At 37.8% G+C, this 11,584-nt stretch overlaps 1 pseudogene; it reads left to right on the top strand.

The window, feature by feature from the left end:
• Positions 1-1,768: 1,768 nt before the first annotated feature.
• On the top strand, positions 1,769-5,322 carry LOC112087832 (annotated as a pseudogene).
• Positions 5,323-11,584: the final 6,262 nt, after the last annotated feature.

Here is an 11,584-nt window from a genome sequence, read left to right on the forward strand (position 1 = left end):
GACGAAACCAGGGATCACCTATTGCTCAGGTACAGTTATAGCGCTGAAGTATGGAGACTAGTTATTACCAGGCTAAACCCTCCTACGACTCTTCTTGCTAATTGGAATGAGCTCTTATCGTGGATTAGAGCAAGCTCCAGCCGGGCCCCTGCCCTTCTCCGGAAATTAGTGGTCCAAGCAACGATATTTCACCTCTAGAAGCAGCGCAACAACGTTCTGCATAACCAAGTTTCTCTCCCTCCTGACACAGTTTACATCTTCATCGACAGAGAGATTCGTAATACGATTAACGCAAGAAGACAACGAAGACATTTCACTGAGTTAATCTCTTTTTGGCTTCGGTGATCTTTTGGTCTTTCCCAAATCTTTGTACCTCCTTGTTTTTTATTTCTTTTTTGCCAAGGTTGTACATGCGTAGATTATACTTCTTTGTAAAATCTTTTTTCATCTAATGATATTAACATTTATAGCAAAAAAAAAACAACTTTATCTAGCAAAGATCTTCGCATAAATGAAAAAACATAAAATAACCTTTATGCGCTTATTTTAAGTTATCAAAAACTGTTGGATGAAATAATTTTTTAGAGACAACCACAATACTTTAAAATTTAAACACAAACACCAAAAAAAAAAAGTAACCAAATTCAATAAAACAAGCGAAGAGAGTATTACTGCGATGATTGATAAGAGGGACGACTAGGTGGTATGTGGCATTTTTGCCGACATCGTTTTTCGCAGAGCACTTTACGTTGTAATTGAAGTCCACACACGAACATGCACTTGTCCCAGCATGAAAGTCCATCTATTTCTCCTACCATGGTCACAACTACTGCCACCACCATCATTAATACAATACTGTGCTTCATATTCATCTTTCTAAGTTTTTATTTTATTTTGTGTGTATATGTTCATTAAGAAATTTGTATGTGTATATATACACATGAAATTAGTGACACATGCGTAGTTGATTCTTATTCTTATTTTTATTTCTATAAATATGGTCTTAATTTTGACCCAAAAAGATATGGTCTTTATCTTTGACCAAAAAAGATCCTCCTAATAGGCTAATACCATTTACTTTGATGTGATGCCTAGTTAGTTCTTCATAGTTTATCACAACATTTGGCTTACTAAGAGCATCCACAACGCAGTATGGACGGGGTTCATCCGTGGGGCCCAAGTCCATTATTTGGATTTTTTTAATCGTTTAAGCCCAAAAACTCGCTGATACTGTCTCTCTGGGATGAGCACGACAAGCCCGTATCGTCGAGGTTCAACGGCCTATGTGGCAAGTTGTCATTGGGTGAAGTTTGTGGATAATTTTTTAAGGTCGGGGTCGAACTTTTGGGGTTTATTTCGCATTCTCTTGTTATAAAAAAAAAACTTGCAAGGCGATTTGCGATAATCGCGACTTCGACACAAATCTTCCCAGATTTTGGTGGCCAGAACGACGACGATTACGATTTGGTGGGGTCGTATAAATGATCAGGTATGCAAGTTCAGCGGGTGTTATAAGGCCGCATTGAAGCAGCAAAGCAGCGGCCAGAACGACGACGATTTGGTGAAAACAGCTCACCATATTTTTCTCAATGATCACCATTTCAAGTTTGGGCTTGAACATGCTTGGAGAGAATTGCGTCATGACCAGAAGTGGTGCACAGCATCTGCAGAGAAAGATCCTGGGTTGCAAAAGAGAAGAAAAGTGTCAGAGTCTTCAGCTCAGTCGTCTCCACATTCCCAGCCTGAAATTATTTCAGAGGAGTCAACAATGGAACGGCCGATGGGAGTGAAGGCAGCCAAGGCTGGTAAGCATAAGGGCAAAGGAGCGGCCAAAACCGAGGATGGCACAGGTCTCGCAAAACTGCAGATGGCTTGGGAAATAAGAAAACTTGACTTGGAAATGAAAGATAAGCTGTCTAAGCAAGAACTGCTTCATTCGAAGCATAAAATGCTTGAGATGCTCCTTTCTAAACCCGAGCCACTATCAAAAGTTGATGAGGCTTTGAAGACTAAACTGATTAATGAAATGCTGTGACCAAAATTTTAATGTAGTATCATCGTTTATGTAGTATCTTCGTTTTTATGTGTCAATGTTCTCGGGTTCTTTCTTCATGAAGTTTAGACATTGTAGTATCTATGTTTCTAAGGGTTAACTTCGTATTTTAAAAATTTTTTTGATAATATTGTTGTATCAGATGGTCATGATTCACACGTTTTACTTGTTTGTAGTGGTTGGTGTGGAAGTTTTACTTTGTGGATGTGGTGGTAAAGAATCGAGGGTCCATGTACCCTATGAAGATGTGGTGAAAAGTTGATGAGTGGCCATTGATACTTTGTCATTTTGTGTTAGACACCATACAGATTTTAGTCTTTTAGCCAAGACATATGTGTAATATTGTATACCACAACTTTCTTTCATTTTTTACGAACCTGATATGTGCTTCTTCCTTCTATATATATTGGCAAGTTGTAAACTTTGTTCCATACGACCGCTAAAACAACAAAGACAGATTCGATTTTTTTTTCCCTTTAAAAAACATCATCATCATCGATCGTTTTCATACTTTGTCTTTGCCATGGCTTAATCTTCAAGAAATTCTTTCATTGTTAATTTTGATGATTTCATCGAAGAATCTTTTGAGGAAACTTGGGATAATTACTTTGATTAAACATTCGACGATACTCTTAATGAAGTTTTGGAGGAGCATTCCGTTCCAAAGCGCAAGAAGAAGAAGAGAGCATATATTGAAAGAAATCGTGAGCCAGGTCATCAGCGTTTATGGGATGATTATTTCAGTGATGATGCAACATATCCCCCAAATATGTTTCGTCGCCGTTTCAGAATGACCCGACCATTATTCATATGTATCGTTGATGTGGTGGTGTGTGAGGGTTGTCAAGTTTTACCCTAAATGAAATCAATAGCCGCAAGTGCACAGCTGATCGATTGTAGTACTTAGGGATCAAATCCACAGGGAAGGAGGATCTTTTCCTGCAAAAGCCTTTGAAAGAAATATAAAGTAAGGAAGTCTAGAACCAAAACGGTTTTGTGGGGGTTTTGGTAGTGTGTTTAAAATGTAAAAACGAAATCTAAAAGGAAACTACGGGAATTAAATGGCATAATAACTAAACTTAACGAAAATGAATAAAAACGAGAAAAACGGATATTCTAATTGCTTAAATGAAAATCTACTAAAAAGGAATGAAAATATTGAACTAAAGCTTGAAATAAAAACATTGTGAATCTACAGAAAGAAGGCGTTGGGCTTCAGGGAAGTTTTCTCAGGGGTACGAACGATTCAAAACATTGCTAGAGAGTAAATTTGATAAGATCTTAGCTTAAACTTTTCGAACTGGAGTCACGAACGTATGAATACGCCACTGTCGTGATCATAGGCAACTATCTCTCTCAACCCTGACCAGTAGGTTTCCACTCTGGCCCTGGAAGAGAAGAGATGCATTATGTTTAAGACTCGTCAGCATTCACAAATCGCCCATAGGTAGGTTTCCACTTCTATGTTTGTTTTGCTCTCCCAAACTAGATCTGACACCGGATGAACACTTTCGTGTCACCATGCATCTGGATCAGATTTTAGTTTATGACGCTACTCTCATGCAGTAAAAACGAATTCAGAAGAAAAAGTTCTAAGATTCGGCTCAAAAGCTCATGGAATCCTCATCGAACATATAAATCCCCATCGAAAATCCCTTAATCCCAACAATAAAACTACTCAGACATGATGAACGAAATCAAAAACATAATACTAATAAGTAGAATAGAAACCGAAATTGAAAAAGATAAAACAAGGGTTCAAGAGACAAATCTCTCTCTCCCTAAAACCTAAAACTTAAAAAGTATTCTAAAACAATAAGAAAGATAGCATATCCCGAAATAGGGTTCCTAAGACATGTATTTATAGTGCTCAAGACATCTTTGGACGTCACTTAGGGTTTCTCCAAATGAAGGAATCATTGTGGGCTTCAGAAATGGGCCTTCGGGCTTGAAGATGGCTGGCCGCGGTCGGGAGGGCTGTGACCGTGGGAAATGGACTGCTGGCCGCGGTCGGGATGCTTCTGACCGCGGGAAATGGCCTGTTGGCCGCGGGTGGAATTGCTTGCCGGCTGGTTTACGGGACATCTTGCTCTTCGCGTATCTTTTGATTGAACCGTTAGATTGCCAAACTGTAAAGTGTGCTGGAAATCTGATACTTCCATCTCTAAGGTTTCCAAATTTGAGCTGGATCAGACGGTGAGAAGGCCTTCAATCAGGGGTGAACTTCTGACGTTTTGACTCTGAGCTGAAATCTGGTTTTCTATCAATTTTGTTAAGCTTTTCCCTAAGTTACCTGAAAAGAGTCTTGGAACTACAAATACTAGAAAAACGTGATAAAAGTACTTAAAAGCAATTAAAAACATAGAAAAAGTATTTCAAAACGATCCATAAAAGTGGTCAAAATACGTGTTATCAATCGTGTCTCGTCTGTCCGAGGAAATTCCATTTTTCCAGCAAAGGAGAGATGCGGTTGGAAGGGTTAGTCTTTCAGCCATTCAAAAATGTACTGCAGCTATTCGTATGATGGCATACGGTTTTGCGGCTGATGCAGTTGACGAGTACCTCCGTCTGGGTGAAAGTACCGCACTTTCATGTTTGAAACATTTTACTAAGGCAATAATATCTTTATTTGGAGATGGAATATCTCAGACGACCCACTGCAGAGGATCTTCAACAACTACTAGATGTTGGGGAAAGTCGTGGATTCCCGGGAATGATAGGGAGCATCGATTGTATGCATTGGGAGTGGAAAAATTGTCCTACAGCTTGGAAAGGGCAATATACACGTGGTTCAGGAAAACCGACAATTGTCTTAGAAGCAGTAGCATCGCATGATCTTTGGATATGGCATGCGTTTTTCGGACCTCCAGGTACTTTAAACGACATTAACGTTCTTGAGCGCTCACCTGTTTTTGATGACATTTTACAAGGTCGTGCTCCAAAGGTTAAATACTATGTCAACGGAAACCAATACCGTTATGCATACTACCTAACCGACGGTATCTACCCGAAGTGGGCAACTTTTGTACAATCAATACCACTACCGCAAGAGCCAAAAAACCAGATGTTTTGCTAAACATCAAGAATCCGTCCGCAAAGATGTCGAACGTGCTTTCAGAGTTTTGCAAGCTCGGTTTGCGATTGTTAAAAACCCAGCTCTCGTTTGGGATAAGCAGAAAATTGGAAATATTATGCGGGCATGCATCATCTTGCATAATATGATAGTGGAAAATGAACGAGACCATTACAATCTGGTTGATACAACATAATTCGAACAAGGCGATCTTACCAGATGTTCCCAAGTTGATATGGCATACTCTACAGATTTAGCTTCAAATATCGGAAATATGATCGGTATTCGTAATGAAATTCGGCACAGAGAAACACATGATCTATTACAAGCGGATCTACTTGAGCATATTTGGCATAAATTTGGACATCTAGAAGATTGCTAGTTTTACTTTTGTTTTTTCAATTTCTTTATTTAGTTTTAGATTATATGTACTAAATAAATATTTTCATTTTAAATAATTCAAATATTTAAAATAGTTTTAAAAAAAAAATTTTAAAAATATTATTAATTTATTCTCTTAAACCTCAAAATGAGTATCAGGGTTGCACACCCATTTCTCACCTAAAATTTATCCAAGATTCTTCCACATTCTCTCCTTCAAAAATTATTAAAAAATACTGATGAACCCTATCTTAGAGTTCAGGGTTGTGGATGGTCTAACCTTGTTGCCATTTCTCTGCCTTCAATTATAGGAACACATTACTAAGACAACCACAAGTAATACATGCATCTACACTCTATCGATCAGCCAAGTCACAGAAGCAAAAAAAAATCATTCATTCACTGCTTTATATCTTTCTTATTTCTGGTTATTTCCTCCCATTAACTTATTAATTTATTTCTGAGGTCCTCAAGATTTATGTTCCACCTTCATTTCTTAACCTGTAACAAGTTAAAATCAGTATATAAGTTTATGCTCTTTTTTTCCACTACTTTACCTCTACAAACATTTTACATATAGACTTGTATGTATCCACAAAATTAAACATTGTGAATAAGCGTTAGTATAATGATCTGTATTCCTTGAGACTGGTGAAAAGAAAAACTGAGCCTCACTTCCATTTCTTATCCTGAAATGAGTTAAACCAGTACTGTAGGCTACATGTTAATTTAACCCCAAAAAGAAAAAACAAATTCTAGGAAAATCAACTTAGCCATCGCCTCTAGACCATATGAGACAAGCCCTTTCTCCACTTTCATGAGTGAGAAATATTCTTTTTATACCTTTACTCTCCTCCTAGTATTGATATATCAACTCCTCTTCCAGGATCAGGGATTAAAGTGGCTGTGAATGCAGTTGTTTTTGATAATCTTTTTGATAAAAATGGGGTTTTAAGGGAGATGATTTTGGAACTCATCAAATATCCAGAGGAGGTAGGTCGGTAGGTCCAAATTATGTGTAGAAATCAAACAATTGGAGAAATTGATTACTACACAGAAAATTTTAAAAGAAAAAAATATATATGAGAGGAATTAAAAGTACTATACACATGTCACGAGTTTAACTTGAGACATTTGGTTATTTAATTAGTACATATTGTTAGTTTTAATAATGTTATTCACTAACGTCGAATTTTTGTCAATCTGTATAAAGGATTTGGAAAAATAATTACATATGTGTCAAATATTAAGTCATGTGAACTTATATACTTTGTGCATCAATTGTTGTTTGAAGACAAAACTTAGATTTTAAGAGTTTTCTGTCCAAAAAAAGATGCTACATAAAAAATCCTCCTAGTAACAAGTTTTTGATTTTTTTTCCTTTTCTAAGGGCATCTCCAACCCTACTCCATTTCTTCTTCCAAATGCTATTTTGGAGGAAATTCTTCTCCAACCCTACCCCATTTTCACCTGCAAAATGGAGGAATGCCATTTTTTCTTCTAAATATGGAGTAACCCCATTTTCAACTCCATTTTGCAGGTGAACTTTTTTATTTACAACATAATCCTTTACTTTTCATTAATTCTTAAAACTATATTTTTAAATTATAATTTATCCTTTATATTATATATATTTAATTTAAAATTAAAGATAGATAAATTTAAAATTTGAGAATAGAAAATAAAAAATATAAGAAAATTAACTGAAAGTAGAAATAATATAAAATTAAAAATACATAAGAAGTACTGAAATTACAAATAACATAAAATAAATTTATTACAACAACTGATTAATAAAAATCTGGTAAACTGCTTCCAGATCCACCAAGATCATTAAAATATTGTCCACATGAACCAGATTGAGGCGGATTTTGCTGAGTTGATAACAGCTGATGTTCCATCATCGATTTTTCTTTTCATTTTAGATTTTTTTATGCCACTTGGTGATATTTAAATTAAAATAGTGATATTTAAATTAAAATGTACTTTGTTTTCTTATTTTAAATGGTGTGTAATGTTATTTTTATATTATAGTGGTTGAATTTAGAATAATATTATAATTTATGAAAGTTTTAAGAGGAAAAAAAATAAATGGATTCATTTGTAATTTTTATAAATAGAGTGCATTATTAGTAATTAACAATAAAATAAAAAGAAAGAATATACTCAGAATATTCTTTTTGGAATTGAAAATGGAGGAATACATTGGAGAGAAATCCAACTCCATTTTGCAGTTCCTCCATTTTGGAGACAAAAATGGGGGAATACATTGGAGATGCTCTAATGGCAATCAATTTAATAGCATGAGAAATAAAAGTTTTACACAAGCCATGAGGCTCAATAGACACAAGCCCTAAGGCTCAATAGTAAGAGAGATAAAAGTTTCATCGATGGTGTCTCCAATCTGCATCTAGCAGCACAATCAGATATGTTGGTGAGGTCAAGGGTTCGAATCTCTCATTTAATAATTTTTTTGATTAAAATTTGTTTTCAAAACTACGTTGCTCTAAAATCTTTTAAGAAATTCATGATATTATATGTTCAATACATGGGAGTTATTTTACTGTTTGACGGTGGATGACAATTTTTGATCTGTATTTTGGAGACGTCATACATGTAAGATCCATGGTTTGGAGTCTTGGCGCTGCTGACATGAAGCTGACGTGGAAAAGAAGAGTTTCGAGAAGCTGACTTGGCATGATGGGATTGGAAGATGAATGAGCATTACTTGATGTACAAGAATGAGTCTTGTAGAAGATTCTGTGGAGATTGTGAAGATCTCAACTAAGGAAAGTAGATATTCACCACTTATCCAAGTGTGGTGGTATATATACGGGGTTAGCTCTAAGGGTTAGGGTTAGCCGTTTTAGAGATATTGAAATCAGCACAAGAAGCAAAACGGTGGAGAGTTTGGGGTTCTTGGTGAGTGATTAGGTTTTAGAGTTACACAACTGTTGTTGTGTTGGGTAGTTAGGAATTGGTCAGTATCAGTTTGCTTGGTGCAAAGTTGTATAATTCTGATTAAACAAGTCTTGAGAAGATTGTTTAAGTGATTCCTAATAAAAGGCAGATAGTTTCTGTAATTCCTGAGTATTTGCTTGTGTATCCATTCTACTGGTTTTACATTTGGTATCAGAGCAAGTTCACCTCCATAGGTGTGTAACCTATCTACAGGTGTTGATCCTGAGGACAGAATGGACACAGCAAAGATTATAGCTGTTCATAAACCGCTACGACTGGATGCAGGAAACTTTGACCACTGGAAAGCTCGCATGAGACATGTCATCCGAGGAATTGATGAAGATGCTTGGACGGCTGTTGAAGAAGGATGGGAAGCTCCGGTTGTGACATCTGTGGACGATGATGGAGTTACCAAAAACGTACCCAAGCCAAAAAACACATGGACTGATGTTGAAAAGAATGCTTCTAAATTCAATTCAAAGGCAATCAACGCCATCTTTGAAGCAGTTGAGTTGGATGAATTCAGCCTAATCCAAGGATGCACGTCTGCCAAAGAAGCTTGGGATACTCTGATAAATCACTTCGAAGGGGATACTAGTGTCAAGAGGACAAGAATTGATCATCTAGCATCTCAGTTTGAGAATCTCAAAATGGACAAGGATGAGTCCATCACCAGCTTTACCACCAAGATCAGTACGCTTGCTAATGAGGCGTGTGTTCTAGGAAAGAAGTATAACGACAAGAAGCTGGTGAAGAAACTTCTTCGATGTCTTCCTCCTAAGTATGCGGCTCAGAAGACCGTGGTAAAATACTCTATGGATTCAGATGATATGAAGTTTGATACTCTCGTGGGTATGCTCAAGGCTGAAGAAATGGAAGAAAATGTTAATGAGAAGCCCAACAAGAAGGATCTTGCTTTTTCAGCTGCTGCCGAAAATGACAGAGTGAATCAGGTAGAAGAACAATTGGGTCTTCTAGCCAGGAACTTCAACAAGATGTTGAAGAGAGTTGAAAAGGGGCAGAATAAGTTCTCGAAATTTCAGAAAAATGATTCTGATAGAGGAAACTCTCGCAACTACCGATCTGATGGAGAACGAGGTGGCAGAAAGAAGGATCTCCAGTGTCATGAATGTGAAGGATATGGTCATTTCAGAAACGAGTGTCCTCTGACCAAAAGGAAGGAACTCAAATGTACCGAGTGCAAGGGAATGGGACATATTCGGAGTGAATGTCCAAACAACTCCAAGTCAAGGGAAAGATCTCTGGTAGCCCTCAACAACTCTGAGTCTGAAAGTGACGAAGATGACGAAGAAGAGAATCTGATGCTGAACTTTGTCGCATTCGTAGCAGACGAACAAACACCAGAAGAACAAGAGCCTGAGACAAAAGGTGGTTCAGACAGTGAAGATGAGGAAGAAGAGTTTGACGCTAAAACTGAGTACAGAAAGCTCTACGAAAATTGGGTGAAACTGAGTCAAGAAAATCTGCAGCTGATCAAGGACAAAGCCATGATGAAGGCTCAGATAAACATTCTGGAACTTGAGAAGGACCCTGTGGAAGAAGTTCTCGAAAAAATTGAGAATCTCAAGGACGAGAAGCTCAATGTGGATGAACTAGAAGCTGAGAAAATGAAAAATCAGGAGCTGGAGTATAAACTCAACAATCTGCGTGAGGTCTGTTATCAGGAAAAAGAGAAAAGCGTCAACCTTCAAGCTCAACTTACAGAGAATCACAAAAAGATCAGAATGTTGAACACAGGTGCAGAAAACCTCGATCAGATTCTCTCAATGGGATTGCCACCTAAGAAGAACTGGGGACTAGGATATGTTGGAGTCAATGTGGAGAAGACCATATCACTGGGAAACATGTCGAACTTTGTCCAGGGTGGAACCTCAAAGAGTGAATTCACCCAGTCTCAAGAGTGTGTCATGCAGACAGACAAATGTGATACACTTAATACTGCAGCTTCCAAGGCCGATAAGAGTGTTAAAAGTCAAAACACTGGACAAGAGTTGAAGAGAAGAGGAGCTTGGAACCAAGGCTCTAAAAACAGGATGTTTCTTCTGCAACAAACGTGGGCATAAGAAAAGAAACTGCTACAAACTGAGGTCCAAGATCAAGAAAGCCTGGAGCAAGCGTCTATGCTACCCAGAATCCAAAGCTTTTGGAAAGGTGTGGGTAGACAAGAGAGATCTCTATGATGCTCCTCTAGAAGAAGTTGATGTTGGCGAGGCTGTGTGTAACATTGCACGAATACAATGTGACGAACCTGAGGTCTGTGCAAAGGTCGCTTATACTTCGGCAAAAGGTGAAGCAGGAGACTCCTGGTACTTTGATAGCGGATGCTCTCGTCATATGACAGGTCATCAGGAATTCTTTGACCAAATTAGGGAGATTAAGGGTGGCAAAGTTACCTTTGGAGATGGAGGTCAAGGAAAGATCCTAGGAGTAGGAAATCTTGACAAGGAAGATCAACCACAACTACTCAATGTATTCTACGTACAAGGGTTGAAGGCTAATCTGATCAGTGTGAGTCAGTTATGTGATGAAGGCCTCAAAGTAACCTTCACTCGAGTTGATTGTCAAGCAGTGGATGAGAATGGAAATATTGTTCTGTTTGGAGTTCGCTTAGGTAACAATTGTTACATGTGGAGCCCGTCTGACCGGTGCCTTTCTGCAAAAGAGTCTCAACTAGATCTATGGCATAAGAGACTGGGACACATGAATGTACACGGTCTGAGTCGGCTGGTCAAAGCTAATGCTGTTAGAGGAATCCCAGAGCTTGAAGCATCGAGTGACACAGTGTGTGAAGCATGTAACAAAGGAAAACAGATCAAAGTGCAGCACAAAGCTCTGTCGGAGATAAGATCATCCAAGCTTCTGCAGTTGGTGCACATGGATCTTATGGGGCCAGTTCAAACTGAAAGTATTGGAGGAAGAAGGTACATCTTTGTACTCGTTCATGATTACTCAAGATATACCTGGGTAAGGTTTCTCAGAGAGAAATCCGAAGCTGCAGAAAGCTTTAGGATTCTGGCACTTCCGTTAAAGAATGACAAGGGCAATATCATTCAGATTCGGAGTGACCATGGAGGAGAGTTTCAAAACGAATTGTT

The sequence above is a fragment of the Eutrema salsugineum genome, unplaced genomic scaffold (assembly GCF_000478725.1).
Source record: "Eutrema salsugineum unplaced genomic scaffold, Eutsalg1_0 scaffold_16, whole genome shotgun sequence".
Classification (NCBI taxonomy): domain Eukaryota; kingdom Viridiplantae; phylum Streptophyta; class Magnoliopsida; order Brassicales; family Brassicaceae; genus Eutrema; species Eutrema salsugineum.